An 18,863-nucleotide genomic window follows, 5' to 3' on the forward strand; every position below is an offset into this window, starting at 1 on the left:
TGGCATATGCATTATAGAAGAGACAGAGACAGGCCATTCAGCTGCTATGGGGATCTGACACCAGATTGAAAAAAAACAAAAAAACAAAACTGTTCATAATCATTTTGTAGATATCAGACCTGATGAGCCTGGTGTATTTATTTTGAAAATCCATGTGCTATAGGCTGTATAATCCTTACTAAACTTTAAGCACAGACTCTACCCAATTCGAGTGTTCTTCTTACTACTAAAGCTCCACCTACGTAGTCTGATTAACAGATACTCAGTAGAGATGAGCGAACTTGTTCGGGAAATGTTCACTGAATCCGAATGTGCCATGTTCCGTGCCGAATTTATGTTTGGCGATTTTTTTTCCGAACATATTTGCTCATACAAGTAGAGATGAGCGGATATGTTCGTACACGATCGCTAAACATAAACTCGGCACGAATATGGCACAAGCAGATTTGGTGAATGTTTCTTGAACAAGTTCGCTCATCTCTAATCCTCAGTATCCCTCTTTCCTGCTGCTGAATCTCACACTGCTCAGTACAAGCTGCAGTTATCAGCCAGGCTGGGTGACAGACACTGAATATACAATTGAAATCTCTCACTCTTCACATGAACTATAAAAATTGCTCATGATAATATCTGGATTATACAGACGTTCGTGCATGGATTTTCAAAGTAAGCGCCCCAGTCTTTCCAGGTCTAAGAATTCTACTTAATAATGTATCTAGTTTCTATCGTAAAGTCTGCTGATAGATCAGTTTAAAAAGGAGCGGTCACAGCCTCTAACAAACAAGACAGGGCCATGAACCAACACAAGGAAGGTCCCTTGTGAAACTTTTGCTGTATAGTTTGTCTTCTCCATGCATGCTCCAGCACATAGAACATAAGATAAACGTATAGCATTATCAGTAAATTATCATACGTCTTTAAAAAAATGCTAATTGAGAAGACATGAGAGGTCCCTGTACAAAAACAATATATGGGCCCTTTGCTCTCCAACAGCTCTTCATAATCCAGAATTGCACCACCTTTGGAGGTGGTAGTGGCCCCCTGACCTCTTGGGGCCCTGTGCGGCTGTACAGTTAGCACCAATTATGTGTCCACCCCTGTCTGCTACACTTCTGTATATCATCTTGTCACGTTTCATGTCTATCTGCCTCCATATTTCGACTCTATATAGAATCACATTGGAGGCCATGACTTCAGAGATTCTCTCCCTGTCAGAGTACTTACAAGTCATCATCTTGGCTTCTCTTCTTCTCTGTGGTCCACTGGATCACAGTTCAATTGACCGTGTGTCCTTCTTTCTGACATGGCGTTACTATGTGTATATGTCAAGGGATGAATCACATGTCCTAACTCTGGTGCTGCTTGTGTAGCTGTCCAAGTTATTGAACATCAAAAACAAAGATATAGGGGGGACATTTAGTTAAATACAGGTCTAAATAATAAAAAAAAAAAGCACTAACTCAAAATCTGAAAAATGTATTCAGCAGTATAGGCTTCATAAAGAGACTGCGCAAAGTGAATGTTCAAACCAAGCACAGGAGCTCAGTGCACCCTTAGTGTGGCCAAAAGTTCAGTGAGCTTTCCCCTCTATTTGTTTTCCATCTAGGTCTTCCCTCCTCTAGCTCTTGGAAAGCCAAAGCTGTCCATAAAGAAATATAGGGGTGGAGATCGAAGGAAAATAAGTCGGTGTGAAAATGCAGCTAATTTACTAAAGGTAGTATGTAAGGAGATGGACATACTGCCCACGTTCCCCCTCGAAGACACAACTGTTGTTATGGTGTATAATGTGAATTGAGATATGTATCATTGGTGATAACGTTTTGTTGCTCTACAGTGGTTGGGACTAGCCCAGAGAGGAAGAGGATAAGGTGAAGGGGCAGAGACAGTTTCCTGTCAGGACATCAGATAGAGCCCAGTATGTGTCAGAAGCAGATTTAAGATATGGACAGTAAGCAGTGCTGCATGATGTGGGTGGCTGAGGAGACTGAGGTAGTGGATAGCGAAATCCAGAGTAGAGAAAGGAGAAGTGACAGAAAGACAGAAGTGATACACCGAAGACGGGTCCTGGGACAGGACATCTAGCAGTACGGCCCCAAGTTTATAACTCAGAGAGGTAATGGATCAGGAAGGAACAGGTAACGTGAGACGAAGAGAGTGCCCCAGGTGGGAGTTCCAAGGCGTCAGCAGGCAGAGAAGCGAAGTACCGGCCATATTGGCAAACTTGTTCCCCTAAGAGGAAAAGAGGATGTGGAGCCGCGGGTTGAAGTACAGGAGTCTCAGTTACTGGACTGCCGTACAGTGTTGGGTTGTGGTGAAGGCAGGTGAACTAGTGGAGACACAAACAAAACGGGTTATGAGAAAGGAACTGAGACTATGTGTGAAAATGCTCCGTGTGTTGAAGGAAACGTTCATTAAGCTTGTGCAAGTGCTATCTTTCCTACATACTCCCCAACAAGTTATCGTTCAGTTAAAAGTTTATTTTTGACTGGTGGTCTTCCTCATTGAAGTCCTCAACATCTGGATTTGGTCAACCAAAGTCATCGGTAACATGCAGCCTGCAAGGGAGTAACGTCTCGATCAACGAAATTCACACATCGAGCCAGGACCCCACCTTCATGTAACGTACCGGGGCGTAAAAGACGAGTACCTCGCCCACAGCTACCACCCATAGATTTGAATGAGTGAGTCTCATCCGATTTTCAGAGGAAAATCGTGCATGCTGCGATTATTTCCCATGCAGATACAGTCAGTGGAAAAAAATTATTGCGCTGCCCCATTGAATAACTTTAGTCCGAGTGTATACTTCTAATGTGCCTGTAAACTACAGTGGCAAAACTTCAGTCTACGATTCATCAGTAGACTACGCTCTTCAATAAAACTATGCGTAAAAATATACACCAGAATTAGTTCGCTGAAGGATTCTCAGTTACCTCATTCAGCAGACAGCAATAGAGAATGCAACATAGAGGCTGTAGAAGGCGAACGGTGCAAAACATTTTTAATGACACTCAATTTAAAAATTATTCTTATCTCAAAATACATGCATTTAGGTAAAACAAAAATGCCCACCCAGGGGTACATATCCTATAAATGGGACTTGATGGGCATATTGGTCCTTGAATATCCTAAGTATTGAAAGCAGCCCATGTATTAGGAGTTCTGGAGGGATTTTGTTTTTAGTAGGCCTTCTTTGCAGAGAAAATATAATTTTTTCTTACACTTCTGAGTCACAGGATTGTTGAGTCTCATGTGCAAATATCCCTGCAGGAATCCTGGAGACATCCTGAAGAGCCCTTGTTACTTTCTGTATAGACAGTGCATATAGCCCTCTCTAGATGCTGCATTCCTTAGCATATTCTTTTGTTCTTCCTTGCAAACTCATTTTAACCCCGTGGCTGCCTGCAGGATCCTGAGAGTAATTTGCCAGCAATGTGTTATTTGTCTCTCCCTGATTAGCTGGGCCCCAGTTGTAAGCCTGGTATACATTTGTCAGCCTTCATGAAAGAAAACCAGAGCGGGGGTACATGTGTCTTCAATATGCCGGTGACAGAGGGCTATTTTCACTTATGGACCTCTCACCATGTGGAAATGAGGAGAGGAGGCCACTGTTGTGACAGGGTGACGCTTTCTACAAGTTCGGACTTATTCCTCGCTATAAACAAACGCATTAGGACCGAGTTAAATTAGGAGATGAAAAGAAAATGAGAAATGAAAATGAAAGAAAAAAAAAAAAAATTGCATACTCTGGGTTATCCACGACGTCTCACATATGTAGGAATCATCATTTGACAGCAAAATTACATTTTTCTATTTTTTTTTCTTTGTCCTACTTATTTTAAAACGGCAAAATAAACAATGTTGTGCGCTGTCACTTAGGGGTCTGGGAACTGCTCCCTGGTCCACTAAACTTTCTTGTGCTCCACATCAGGCTTTGCAAGGAGCCCAGTGTGCTTCCATGTGCTCAACTTCATAGGCCTATATAAGGCTCACCAAAATACACATATGTGTCTTGGTATTAAGACTGTAAGTTTGTCTGTGCACAGTTACTTGGCTGACAGCTGCTTCCAGTACCTCAGTTACCTGCCCGCCTGTGGCCTACAATACCTCTGCAACCTGTCTATGGTCTTCAGGACATCTCCTGTCTGCCTGTGGCTTCCAGTCCCTCAGTTACTCCTCTACCTGTGGCCTTCAGTATCTTCTGCAACCTGTCTATGGTCTCCAGGACGACACCTGGCTGCCTGCGGCTTCCAGTACCTCAGTTACCTGTGGCCTTCAGTACCTCTGCTTCTTAACTGCGGTCTCCCTGACGTCTGCGGCTTTCAGTACATCTCCTGTCTGCTATCTCTGTCCTGTGTGACTCACTTTTCTGCTGCACAGACACCCATATGCCCACCCAGACATTGTAACAGCCTCAATATGCCAAGGCCCTGTGCACACGGTGCGGTTTCTACCGCGGATCCGCAGCGGATTTGCCGCTGCGGATCTGCAGCAGAACTGCAGGTGATGTACAGTACCATTATAGCCAATGAAAAAAAAAAAAACGCTGTGCACACGCTGCAGATTTTTCCGCGTGGTTTTTGTGCGGTTAAAAAAAAAAAAAGCAGCATGTCACTTCTTTTGTGCGGTTTTGCTGCAGTTTTCCACCTGCTCCATTCTACAAATCCGCAGGTGGAAAACTGCCCAAAAACCGCGAAAAAAACAGGAAGAAATCCGCAGGAAAAATGCAGGTCATTTGACCTGCGGATTTCTTAAAATCTGCGCGGAAAAATCCGCGGGAGGATCCGCACCGTGTGCACATAGCCTTACTCTGGCCTTGGTGCATTAATCTACATTTAGCAACATTAAACCTCATTTGCCGTGCGTTTGTCCATGCAGACAGATCATTCTGTAATAATATGCAATCTAGCTCAGCTTTTATTGTCATACATAGTTTTGTGTAATTAGAAAAGACTGACACTTTACCCTACTTCCCCTCCACATGGTCAATATTTAAGAGAAAAAAAATTACTTTGGTAAAATCTGTCCTGGTCAAAACAGGATGGACTGACAGTTCACTGAAGCATCAGATTACAGCTGCCTATTGAAGTTTATGGAAATGGGGGGTGGAGGAGAAAGAGCAGAGAGAGAGACAGAGGGAGACAAAAAGACTCATTGTGCTGCTGCTTTCAAGTGTTTTATCTTACCCCAGCACTGTATTTACAGCTACATTGCTCAGTATTACAGTATGATGTCCTCAATGCTGCTTCTGTTTGTGTTTTATCTTACACCAGCACTGTAGTCACAGCTACATTGCTCAGTATTACAGTATATGTCCTTCATGTTGCAGGTTCTGTCTGTGTGTTTATCTTACATCAGCATTCGATTCACAGCTACATTGCTCTGTATTACAGTATGATGTCCTCAATGCTGCTTCTGTCTGTGTTATATCTTACACCAGCACTGTATTTACAGCTACATTGCTCAGTATTACAGTATGATGTCCTCAATGCTGCTTCTGTCTGTGTTATATCTTACACCAGCACTGTATTTACAGCTACATTGCTCAGTATTACAGTATATGTCCTCAATGCTGCTTCTGTCTGTGTTTTATCTTACACCAGCACTGTATTTACAGCTACATTGCTCAGTATTACAGTATATGTCCTCAATGCTGCTTCTGTCTGTGTTATATCTTACACCAGCACTGTATTCACAACTACATTGCTCAGTATTACAATATAAAAGTTGCAAAATCTCGAAGAGAGGTTAGCTACGTTGAAGATCATTAAGGAAGGTGAAGAGTTCTTGGACAGAGCAGAATTATCTCTTCATGTTACAGAAAGAGAAGAAATTCAAAGTGCACCTGAAGAAACAGAGGAATGGAGACATGTGACCCAGAGAAGCAGGAGGATCAGGAAGCAGTCAGCACCCATACTGCTCAGAAACCAGTACCAGGCTCTCACGCAGGAAAACGATGAAGAAATACATCAGGATAAGACTTTGCCAACAAACAGCAACCTTGTACGCCTTCAGAGTCCTCCTGGATGGAGAAAGAAAAATGTTGTGAAGAAGAAACGGAGAGTGGTGGTCATGGGGGATTCCCTGTTGAGAGGAACAGAGGCCGCTATCTGCAGACCGGATATAACTTCAAGAGAAATGTGCTGTCTTCCAGGTGCAAAAATTAAAGATGTGTCTGACAGGATATCAGGACTCTTCAGACCTACAGATGACTACCCATTCCTGCTACTACATGTGGGGACAAATGACACCGCAAGAAACGACCTGGAAACCATCTGCAGAGACTTTGAAGACTTAGGCAAGAAAGTGAAAGAACTGGGAGCGCAGGTGGTCTTCTCTTCCATCCTCCCAGTGGATGGCCATGGAACAAGGAGGTGGAATAAGATTCTGCAGGTGAACAACTGGCTACGTCGATGGTGCCGTCAGCAACGATTTGGATTTCTGGATCACAGAGTGAACTACTTATACGATGGACTACTTGCTAGAGATGGGGTGCACCTTACGAAGACTGGAAAGCATGTATTTGGAAGTCGCCTTGCTACACTTGTAAGGAGAGCTTTAAACTAGAATAACATGGGAAGGGAAGCAAAAGACCAGAAAAAGCCATACACCTGACAAATGCTATTGAGAACTCTGCTATTAGAAGTGGAAAGGAAGAACAAAGACAAAATAATCCAATTAATAAAAATATTGGAGAAAGAGAAACCAATCACAAACTAAAATGTTTCTATACTAATGCACAAAGCATGGGCAGCAAACAAGGAGAATTGGAACTATTAACACAGGAAAAGAAATATGATGTCATTGGAATCACTGAAACTTGGTGGGACAATTCACATGATTGGAATACAAGACTAGAAGGATACAACTTATTTGCAAGAAACAGACTTGATAAACGAGGAGGGGGTGTCGCATTGTATGTTAGAAACGCGTATATCTGCACAGAGATTGAAGCTTTAGAGACTGTGAGTTCTGTGGAAACTGTTTGGGTAAGAATACAAGGACAGAACAATGAAAAGGACACCATTGTAGGCATTTACTACAGGCCGCCTGTGCAAGCTGAAGTTATGGATGAACTCTTTATGCATCAAATGGCCAAGTTCTCCAAAAAATATGACATAGTTGTCATGGGAGATTTCAACTATCCAGACATTTGTTGGGAATCTCTCTCAGGCAAAACTAACAGGTCAAGGAGATTCTTATCCTCTCTTGCTGACAACTTTATCTTCCAAAAGGTAAGGGAGAAAACAAGGGGAACTGCTACCTTGGATCTAATCCTTATAAACAGGGAGGAAATGGTTGAGGAGGTAAAAGTGGCTGGGACCCTAGGAGGTAGCGACCATGCTATTTTAGAATTTTGGATAACTAGAGGCGGAAGACCTGTGAAGACTCAGACATCAAGGTTAGATTTCAGAAAGGCAGATTTTAAGGGATTCAGAAAGAGAATTGGAGGGATCCAATGGCTGGATATCCTTAAAGACAAAAATGTCCAGGAAGGATGGGAAATCTTGAAAAATGAAATTCTCAAAGCACAGTTGTTAACAATTCCGAAAAGAGGGAAGAATAGGAAGCATTTAAGGAAGCCAGGATGGATGAACACAGAACTTAAGCACATGCTAAAAAGGAAGAAAAAAATGTTTATAAAATGGAAAGAGGGAGGCATATCTAAAGAAGAATATAATGCTGTCTGCAGAACCTGCAGGGCACAAATCAGATTATCTAAAGCTGAAAATGAATTGAGGCTTGCAAGAGATGTCAAAAGCAATAATAAAGGATTTTGGGGATATGTCAAAAGTAAAAGAAAAGTCAAAGATGCTATAGGATTTTTACAGGATGAAAATGATGACATGGTAAGACAGGATGTTGAGAAGGCTGAACTTTTAAATTCCTATTTTGCATCTGTTTTCTCTCAGAAAGGAAATGTAACATCAACTGTTATTCACTGTCCTATTAAGGGAATAGAAGAATCCAGGATATCTATAAACAGAAAGATAGTGAGGAAACACTTAGCTAACCTAAATGAATTCAAGTCTCCAGGTCCAGATGAATTACACCCCAGAGTACTGAAGGAGATAGCAGAAGAAATTTTTGAACCCCTCTACATAATCTTTGAAAATTCTTGGAGAACAGGAGAAGTGCCAGAAGACTGGAGAAGAGCAAATGTTGTTCCTATCTTCAAAAAGGGGAAGAAGGTGGACCCAGGCAACTATAGGCCGGTGAGTCTGACTTCTATACCAGGAAAGATCTTTGAACAAATTATTAAACAACATGTATGTCAATACCTGGATAAGAATGAAGTGATTAAACAGAGTCAGCATGGGTTTGTAACTAATAAGTCATGTCAGACTAACTTAATTTCCTTCTATGACGGTATCACTGATTGGGTGGATCAAGGAAATGCTGTAGATATAGTATATCTTGACTTCAGCAAAGCATTTAACAAAGTCTCTCATACAATCCTTATTGAAAAAATGACTAAGTATGGAATGGACAAGGCAACTGTTAGGTGGATTCATAACTGGCTTAGTGATCGGACCCAAAGAGTGGTCGTAAATGGCTGCACATCCAGTTGGAGGAATGTCTCAAGTGGGGTACCACAGGGCTCTGTCCTGGGCCCTGTATTGTTCAACATCTTTATCAATGATTTAGATGAAGGAATTGAGGGTAAACTGATCAAATTTGCTGATGACACAAAGCTAGGAGGGATAGCTAATACTAGAGAAGAGAGAGAGAGGATTCAAAAAGATTTAAATAAACTGGAGAAGTGGGCAGCAACTAACAGAATGGTTTTTAACAGGGAGAAATGCAAAGTACTACATCTGGGCAATAAAAATGAAAAAAGCATATATAGAATGGGAGGAATAGGGCTAAGTGACAGCACATGTGAAAAAGACTTGGGTATACTAATAGATCACAGACTGAATATGAGTCAACAGTGTGATGCAGCAGCAAAAAAGGCAAATGCAATTCTAGGATGTATTAACAGAAGCATACAGTCTAGATCACGTGAAGTCATTATTTCCCTCTACTCCTCTTTGGTCAGACCTCATCTGGAATATTGTGTCCAGTTTTGGGCACCACATTTTAAAAAAAGACATCAACAAACTGGAGCAAGTTCAGAAAAGAGCGACCAGAATGGTGACCGGTCTGCAAACCCTGTCTTATGAGGAAAGGTTGCAGGATTTGGGAATGTTTAGTTTGCAAAAGAGAAGACTGAGAGGAGACTTAATAGCTGTCTACAAATATCTAAAGGGCTGTCACATTGTAGAAGGATCAACTTTATTCTCATTTGCACAAGGAAAGACTAGAAGCAATGGGATGAAACTGAATGGGAGGAGACACAGATTAGATATTAGAAAAAACTTTTTGACAGTTAGAGTGATCAATGAGTGGAACAGGCTGCCACGAGAAGTGGTGAGTTCTCCTCCAATGGAAGTCTTCAAACAGAGGCTGGACAGGCATCTGACTGGGATGATTTAGCGAATCCTGCTTTGAGCAGGGGGTTGGACCAGATGGCCCAGGAGGTCCCTTCCAACTCTACGATTATATGATTCTATGATTCTATATAATGTCCTTCATGTTGCAGTTTCTGTCTGTGTGTTTATCTTACATCAGCATTGGATTCACAGCTACATTGCTCAGTATTACAATATAATGTCCTTCATGTTGCAGTTTGTCTGTGTTTATCTTACATCAGCAATGGATTCACAGCTACATTGCTCTGTATTACAGTATAATGTCCTTCATGTTGCTGCTTCTTAGGTCTGTGTGCTACATAGAGAAAGAAGAGCAGGAATCAATTCAAGTCTGTATGTGCTGTGTACGGGAGACATCATTGCATCTAGTCTCCACCCAGTAGCTCAGAGACAACTGAAAACTAGTGATAGCGGCCGTAGATGGGAAAACTGGTCAAAAGCTACAGTAAGCTATTGTAATGTGGGAAACAGTGTCTTTTCTCATATTAAAAAAAAGCCGTCTAGGTTTTTTAATCATGTATACCGTAATCACTTTAAGGCTTAAGCCTATGAGAGAGGACATTTACTGCATATATTAGAATAACAGGGAGGCACAGAATGAGCATGATATGGGAATCGTTTTACAGATCCACACACCTTTTTATATGATTCTGATTTCCATCTGTGATCTTTATCAGATAGTACAAGGGCGATTAATGTATAAGCCATGTTATTGTTTTTGGAAAAGTAATTTCAGATGAACACTGTCCCTTTGTTCAAACTCAAAGAGATGTAATCAGGATTGGCTGACACGTTATCTGAACTCCTATTTATTAATAAAATGTTTCTGTAGTGTAGCCTAAATTGTTAGACCTGATTCCAACTTTTCTTGGAATTTTGAGAAACAGAAGAATCAAAATAATTTTGTATCGGGCCAAGTTCAAACTACATTTTCCATTGTACAATTAGCCTGTACGTCGAGAAACCTCCCAACGCATAAGTAAAATGTCTTCATAGGGTCTATCCAAAAAAAGAGTCATCACAGGTTTTCATTTAAAGCCCCTTAACATTTAGCGATGCACCAGCGATCCCGACAACGATACGACCCGGTCAGGATCGCTGGTGCATCGCTAAATGGTCGCTAGTGAGCTGCCACACAGGCAGATCTCACCAGCGATGCAGCGACACAGCAGCGGTCGTTACTTACCTTTCAGACGCGGCGATCCTGACGTCCTCCCGCCCACGTCCACGCGTCGCTTGTCGGCGCCAGCAGGAAGCCCGAAGGAAGCGCCCGACGAGAAATGGAGCTGCGCGATCAGCGACAGACAGCGGGGGAGCCGGTCGGAGGTAAGTATCACACATAGCGATGTTGCTAGCAATATCGCTGCTGCGTCACAAAATCGGTGATGCTTTAGCGATATCACAATGTGTAAATGCCCCTTTATTGAAAAGGTCATGCGCTATCTAACGTCTAAGGCCGGCGTCACACTAGAGAGGAATACGGACGAGTGAGAGGCGATAAAAAAAAAAAAACGCATTGCCCACGGACCAATGATTTTCTGTGGGGTAGCTCCCATCAGCCATATTTTTCTCACGTATTTTCTGTGGTCCATGCCAATCGCAGCATGCTGCGATTGTCAGCGTATTACGACTGTAGTACGCCAATGCAAGTCTATGGGTGCGCTAACAATACGCATTACACACGGACCACACGTGTGACTTGTGAGAAATATGCACCCGGTGTCTTTTAGAAAAGCCGGCAATTCAGTGCGCTATACAGTAAACTCACACTGACAGGTTTAATAAAGAAATGAAAGAATAGATATAGACACAGAGAATGTATATATATATATATATATATATATATATATATATATATATATATATATATATATATATATATATATATATATATATATATATACATACATTCTCTGTGTATATATATATATATACACATACACACACACACATACATACATGTCATTGAGACACATATATATTTATATTTCACAGAGTTCTACATAGCAGAATAGCCGCTAATTCAATTGACGGCTACTGTCAAGTCATTCCCCTACCCGACATGAAATGACACATGGTTTACATACAGTAAACCATTTCATTTCATGTTTTTTTTTATATGTCCCTGACTAATAATTAGATGAGGGTTTGTGTGCAAAATTTGGGAGATGTAGGTGTTAATTTAAGGGGTTAATTCGTTGTAAAAAAAAATGCGTGGGCTCCCACGGACCGTAGAAAATACGCGAGAAAAATACGGCTGATGGGAGCTACCCCATAGAGAATCATTGGTCCGTGGGCAATGCGTTTTTTTTATCGCCTCTCACTCGTCCGTATTCCTCTCTAGTGTGACGCCGGCCTTAGGCTGTATTCACACCCAGTATTTTTTGCTACGCTTTTTTTCCTACAGCAAAATCAGCTCTCTTGGCAGTTAAAACATTGCATCCAAAATGCAAATTTTGCAGCTTTTTTTTGGTGTGGATCACATGTGTAGTCTACAGTATAATGTATAATAAAGCTAGTTTTATTCACCAAAAATGCAGCAAAATCTGTTTACTGCCATTTTGCAGTGTTTGCACTTTGTCATTGCTTTCTATGGGTGAAAAATATCTGTAAAAAAAAGTTGAAAGAAGTCACTTACTGCAGATTTAAAAAAAGCTGCAGTTCTCAAATTCAGTCATGAAATAATAAAAACATGCTCCGGACATTAGAGATTTCTGAAATCTGATAGCTTTTGCTGGTATTGTAAAAAAAACCCCAGCTTTTAATTTGTATTAAAAAAAGTTGGAAAAGTGCTGCATATGAACATAGGCTTAGGCTGGTTTCACACGTCCAAGTTTCACGGACAGTGTACAGACCTCGATTTCCAGACCATGGTGCTGTACATGAGGGAGACTGTTGAGTGCAGGTCAAGAGACCTATGGTCGGTCTGGGAGGTTTCCGCAGTATATATTTTAAATAGAAGCGCAGTGGGGACCTACCCTTTTTGAACGTATACTTTTATAAAACATATGTAAAAATGCAAGTAAAGTGATGTGCATCACAAATATGTGCACTGGGATGCATGTCGATCACAAACCCTATGTAGAAAGTGAAAAAAAACATTAATTTATTCTAAAATATCCTCGTCTTTGCAGGGCATCTCGTCTCTGCTCTGGTGTCTGCCTCCCAAGCACCTCCCAGAGGTAGAAGGAGAAGCTGGTTTGTAGAGTACAGCCAAAGATTTGCACTGGTTTGGTCCAGGCGGCGATCAGTCCGTTCCTCCGTAACAGCTGGGACAGGGAAATCTTCACTTTGGCTTGACATCTTGGGCGCCTCTTGTGCTTACCAGACCCTGTGATGTCGTAAAGTCAAAGAATGACGCATTTTGGGACATTGTGCGAGTCTCATGCAATTTCATGATGCCGAAGGGCCTAGCAAGAGCTGCCCAGATTGCTGTGCCAAGGAGTCCATGCACTGAAGTGAAGACTTCCCTGGTCCAGCCACCACCGAGGACTGGATGTCCGATGCCGGATCAGTATGACTTTTTTGCTCAACTCTACTGGTTTGCAAAGCGGTGAGGAACCTAAGGGCCTCACAACCCTCCTAAACCATGGTCAGTGACCTCCCACTACTATATGCTTGAACTATAAGCACTGCAGGAAGATAAACAGAATCAATCATGTCACATACAGCCAACTCAGTCAGACTATTAGACATTTTTGCATTTTTCTGCTGAGCACTCCTCTTTATCTAGTTTGCATTAGAAGGGTTGCATGCCTGACTTGTGATTGTCTTATTCAGCTCACACTGAAGCAAGCATTCAGCTGGCACAAATCCACATAAAAGAAAAAGCAAACAGCGAAAAAGCAAAAACACTGAAGGATATATAAAGGACTGGCAAATTATAGAGGACGGCTTCTTTCTGATATATCTTTTTTATATCATCATCTGACAAAATATTGTGCAGAAGTGAGGGTTGCAATGCAATTTCAACACAGATAAATGAGCTTAGGGAAAGGTGTCTCATCCTCCGAAAGATCCAAAACCAAACATTTGCTTTGTCTACACATCACCACTTTAGAATATCAATGTCCTAACGTTGGCTGTAGACAATAGATGATCATCAGTGGATCTCTCTGTTTTCAACAGGATCTGCTAATAATAAAAAAAAAAATCTAACAAATCTGAGGCCGCCAGGTGCTTCCCTTACTTTATAAATTAGTGGAAGCGTACTGGACAAGAGGTGAGACTGATAGAAAAATGACTGTTCAGCTAGTAGTCATCTCATGTAGACAAGTGGAAAAATGGATATAATGCCGCACTGCCAATGTTCCACCAGGCGATGAGAAGACAATGAAGAATATTTATGTGTTTTTTTTCTTTTTCAACACTTTTCGAAATATACAAAACTTCTTCATCAGGACAAACCACAATAATGCTAGCAGTCATCTCATGTCTTCGGCTCACAGGGAACAGAGAGCTAGCACAGCAATGCAAGGAGCAAGCAAGGCTCCTTAGAAAAGAGCCATAAAACCTCTGAGCACTGCCATAATCTGGATTTTGCACGTATTTTCCCCTACAAGCAATGAGTCCTGACATGCAGAGTTTGATGATGCACGTTACAATTTAATAGTGCTGCGGCCGATATGATCTCTGCCATTTTCTTGCCTTACATTTCCTTCTTTATCTAGGAGACCAAGACAATCCTGTGATGTCCTTGCCATCTCGGTCAGTCCTCTGAATGTTGAAGAGGTGAGCATGCTCAATACGCCCATTCTCATAATGGTTGAGACTCCCAACACTGAGAAACTTATTAGATCTCCTGTGCATAGGTAATAAGTGGAGTTGAGCAAAAATATTAAAAGACCCTAGTTCAGCAGCTACTTTGGTACTTGGTGGCCACCAGACGAGAGCACCGTAAACCCCCACGGGCTACTGACATGGCCATCGGACCAGAGTCCTGCAAATCTTTTTTGCTCAACTCTAGCGATAAGGTGCAATTATGGGGCAAACCCTTTAAGTGATGTCACCGAGTTGGGCAGCGACATTACTTGTCTCCATCTGGCCTATGGTACGGCTACTTATGATTACTCTAAACCACACTAGAACATGACCAATAAATTACTGACTTGAAGCTAAAAAACGCATGACTATGCCAAGGAGACCCCATGTACAAGTACACTTTTGCATGAAATTTTCACTTACTGTAAGAAATGTCGTCAGTTCTGTGACATCACTCTTGCACGCTGAAAAAAAAAAAATAGACAAACTGATTAAACAAAAGATAGAGATACTATTAGGCTATGTGTACACGCTGTGGTTTTTTTCATTCAACTCAATGGGTGAAAAACGTCTTTCAGCGTTTTTTCAGAGTTTTTCACCCATTGAGTTGAATGAAAAAAAAACACATGAAAAAAAGGCACAAAAATGCAGCCAATAACGCAGCAAAACCTGCATTTTTGCTGCAGCCTCTTTCCTGCCAAGCACTCAGAAAAAAAAGCAGCAAAAATGCCCAGTGTGAACTTAGCCTTACAGTACTAGGAAAGTGAAAGAGATTTCTGAAATCTCATGCACATACTGCTTATTTTTGCAGATTTGAGCCATCAAAGCGTTTCTTCAAATCTGCAGCTTGTCAATTCTTTCAGCGTTTTTCATCCAATTATGGCCGGGGTGACACTTGCAACTGCAATGCGAGTCTCTCACATCAATACCCGGCACTGCCGCCGGCGGTTCGGACTGGAGCATTCAGCTGCATAGAAATACATGCAGCCGCACACTCCGGTCCCGAGTGCCGGCGGCAATGCTGGTTATTGAGGCGAGAGACTCGCATTGCAGTTGCAAGTGTCACCCCGGCCTACAGTCATGGCCAAAAGTATTGACACCCCTGCAATTCTGTCAGATAATACTCAGTTTCTTCCTGAAAATGATTGCAAACACAAATTCTTTGGTATTATTATCTTCATTTAATTTGTCTTAAATGAAAAAACACAAAAAGAATTGTCCTAAAGCCAAATTGGATATAATTCCACACCAAACATAACAAAGAGGGTGGACAAAAGTATTGGCACCGTTCGAAAAATCATGTGATGCTTCTTTAATTTGTGTAATTAACAGCACCTATAACTTACCTGTGGCACCTAACAGGTGTTGGCAATAACTAAATCACACTTGCAGCCAGTTGACATGGATTAAAGTTGACTCAACCTCTGTCCTGTGTCCTTGTGTGTACCACATTGAGCATGGAGAAATTAAAGAAGACCAAAGAACTGTCTGAGGACTTGAGAAACCAAATTGTGAGGAAGCATGAGCAATATCAAGGCTACAAGTCCATCTCCAAAGACCTGAATGTTCCTGTGTCTACCGTGCGCAGTGTCATCAAGAAGTTTAAAGCCCATGGCACTGTGGCTAACCTCTCTAGATGTGGCCAGAAAAGAAAGATTGACAAGAGATTTCAATGCAAGATTGTGCGGATGTTGGATAAAGAACCTCGACTAACATCCAAACAAGTTCAAGCTGCCCTGCAGTCCGAGGGTACAACAGTGTCAATCCGTACTATCCGTCGGCATCTGAATGAAAAGGGACTGTATGGTAGGAGACCCAGGAAGACTCCACTTCTTACCCCGAGACATAAAAAAGCCAGGCTGGAGTTTGCCAAAACTTACCTGAAAAAGCCTAAAACATTTTGGAAGAATGTTCTCTGGTCAGATGAGACAAAAGTAGAGCTTTTAGGGCAAAAGCATCAACATAGAGTTTACAGGAGAAAAAAGAGGCATTCAAAGAAAAGTACACGGTCCCTACAGTCAAACATGGCGGAGGTTCCCTGATGTTTTGGGGTTGCTTTGCTGCCTCTGGCACTGGACTGCTTGACCGTGTGCATGGCATTATGAAGTCAGAAGACTACCAACAAATTTTGCAGCATAATTTAGGGCACAGTGTGAGAAAGCTGGGTCTACCTCAGAGGTCATGGGTCTTCCAGCAGGACAATAACCCAAAACACACTTCAAAAAGCACTAGAAAATGGTTTGAGAGAAAGCACTGGAGACTTCTAAGGTGGCCAGCAATGAGTCCAGACCTGAATCCCATAGAACACCTGTGGAGAGATCTAAAAATGGCAGTTTGGAGAAGGCACCCTTCAAATATCAGGGACCTGGAGTAGTTTGCCAAAGAAGAATGGTCTAAAATTCCAGCAGAGCATTGTAAGAAACTCATTGATGGTTACCGGAAGCAGTTGGTCGCAGTTATTTTGGCTAAAGGTTGTGCAACCAAGTATTAGGCTGAGGGTGCCAATACTTTTGTCCGGCCCATTTTTGGAGTTTTGTGTGAAATGATCAATGTTTTGCTTTTTGCTTCATTCTCTTTTGTGTTTTTTCATTTAAGACAAATTAAATGAAGATAATAATACCAAAGAATTTGTGTTTGCAATCATTTTCAGGAAGAAACTGAGTATTATCTGACAGAATTGCAGGGGTGTCAATACTTTTGGCCATCACTGTAAATGAGTAGAAAAAAAAACAAAACGCATGCAAAAATGACCGAATTTTAGGCAGCATTTTTCCTGCCAGTACTCTGGTTTTTACTGCAGGAAAATCTGCTGTAAATACTCAACGGGTGAATATAACCTTAAAAAAGAATTTAAGACTAGAAAACAATTAAAAATTAAAAAAAAAATTGGAAGGAAAAACTTTTGGATGATGCAAATTGCAACTTCCCGAGAACAATACCCTCACTTGTTTGGACTCGTTATTCTGACCTTTGTTTCATTCTCTAGCTATGTATCTTTTTGCTAAAATGTTGACACAATGATTCTATAACTAGGCCGACATCAATTCTTTCTAATTAGCGATCCTCAATCTTTCATCTACCATTGTACAACTGCACGACGACCAGCGAAGACTGACGGCAATGGAAGGGTTAAAGAATGTAATCACCCACATGATACATTTTATTATGCAAAACAATACATTTAGGGTGCACCATTAACTTGTCAGCCAACATACCCGCTGTAAAACATGCCATAAATAATCTCAGTACATCTGCTGTGTGTTAACCAGCCCTGACACACACAGGGCGTAAAGCTGCAGAACTGGCAGAGCCCTGGACTGTCTCTGCGGCTGGTTATCATAACATAGAATAAGTGACAGGATCACAAAATTGTCTATTTCACTGTGCAGGGCACTGGAAGCCAAGGTTCTAAAACGTTCACTTGAAGGAGACAGTGTTGACTCTTTTTTAAATTTGGTCTTCATAAATGATCACTGAAAAGTCACCCAAGAATATTGTCAGTTTATTTACAGTGGTTGCAAAGGTGGCCTAAATGGGCAATCCACTTCCAAAAAATTACCTTTAGACTATAGATGAGCGAACCCGAACTTAAACGTTCGGATCTCGTACTGGACAGTTGGAATTCCATTGCAAAGTTCGGAGTTCCGGGGGAAGTCGAAAGGATAGAGAGAGAATTTTCCAGCTCAAAAGTTCAAGTCCTCAATGTTTTCATTAGGATTTGGGTTCTAGTTCAATTTCGGGTACATTTTTGGTACCCTAACCGAACTTTGAAATAAAGTTTGGGTCGGGTAACAGAACCTGAACTTTCACGGGCCCGCTCCCCCTTACTTTAGAAGTCTTCCTAGTAAAAATACTTACAATAATTTGGCATTCAGAGAGAGGTGCTCCCGTCTTCGGATCTCCGCAGCTCCACTGGGCACTGGGAGTGTCCTGTGTCGGGAATGTTATCAGTTCTTGTGTATGGAGAGGGCTGGTTGATGGTTTATTTTAAAATTTAAATTAAATGTTACTAGCTAAGCCAGCCCCCTTCTATACATTTGACTTGACGGAGAAAGAGGCTGGTTCAGATAAAGAGGAAGTGAAATCACTGGTTTAGTTACTGGAGCAGTCAGCCATCCCCCTTCACCGTCGATCATCACTTGACGCAAGAAGTTTTCTGCTGTGTCAAACACGAGTCGGAAGTGGAGCTGTTGGGATCGGCATGAATATCTGAGGATCAAGTCACCTGGCCTTAAAGTGGTTGACAATTAAAGAGAGTGGATGCTGAAGGCTCCAACATACATAGATGAAGAGAGAACTTCTAGCAAATATCAATATCAGGACCCAATTATGGTACTGAGTTTTGTCCCCTACAAAAGGTGTTTTTTTCCACCTTTCCAATATAAAATGTAGTACACTTGCTCAGAAATAATGCAGCTCATTTGGAAGGTAGACTCCTTCACGGGTAATTGTCGACAGCCCCCTTTCTCCATGTCCCCATATGGTCCCCCATCTTGCAAATAAGAGTGCCATTCCGGGTCTATACATCATACAGCACCCAAATAAAGATTATTTAGGGGAAGGCGAGATTGAAGAAATGCTGGAAACCGTGTGGCATTTGCCTGTTGTGCCCTTATTATTATTTGGCCC

At 41.7% G+C, this 18,863-nt stretch overlaps 1 protein-coding gene across 16 annotated transcripts in view; it reads right to left on the reverse strand.

Annotated features, from left to right (window-relative positions):
* Positions 1–18,863, reverse strand: part of BAZ2B (bromodomain adjacent to zinc finger domain 2B) — a 379,566-nt gene that overhangs the window by 276,327 nt on the left and 84,376 nt on the right. For all 16 annotated transcript variants that reach the window (XM_073545694.1, XM_073545710.1, XM_073545708.1 and 13 more), the window contains exon 2: positions 14,658–14,698. The gene's annotated coding sequence lies outside the window, so the exon portion shown is untranslated. The remainder of the gene's footprint in view (positions 1–14,657; positions 14,699–18,863) is intronic.

Source organism: Dendrobates tinctorius, unplaced genomic scaffold (assembly GCF_039654945.1).
Source record: "Dendrobates tinctorius isolate UK_male_01 unplaced genomic scaffold, ASM3965494v1 ptg000143l, whole genome shotgun sequence".
NCBI lineage: Eukaryota > Metazoa > Chordata > Amphibia > Anura > Dendrobatidae > Dendrobates > Dendrobates tinctorius.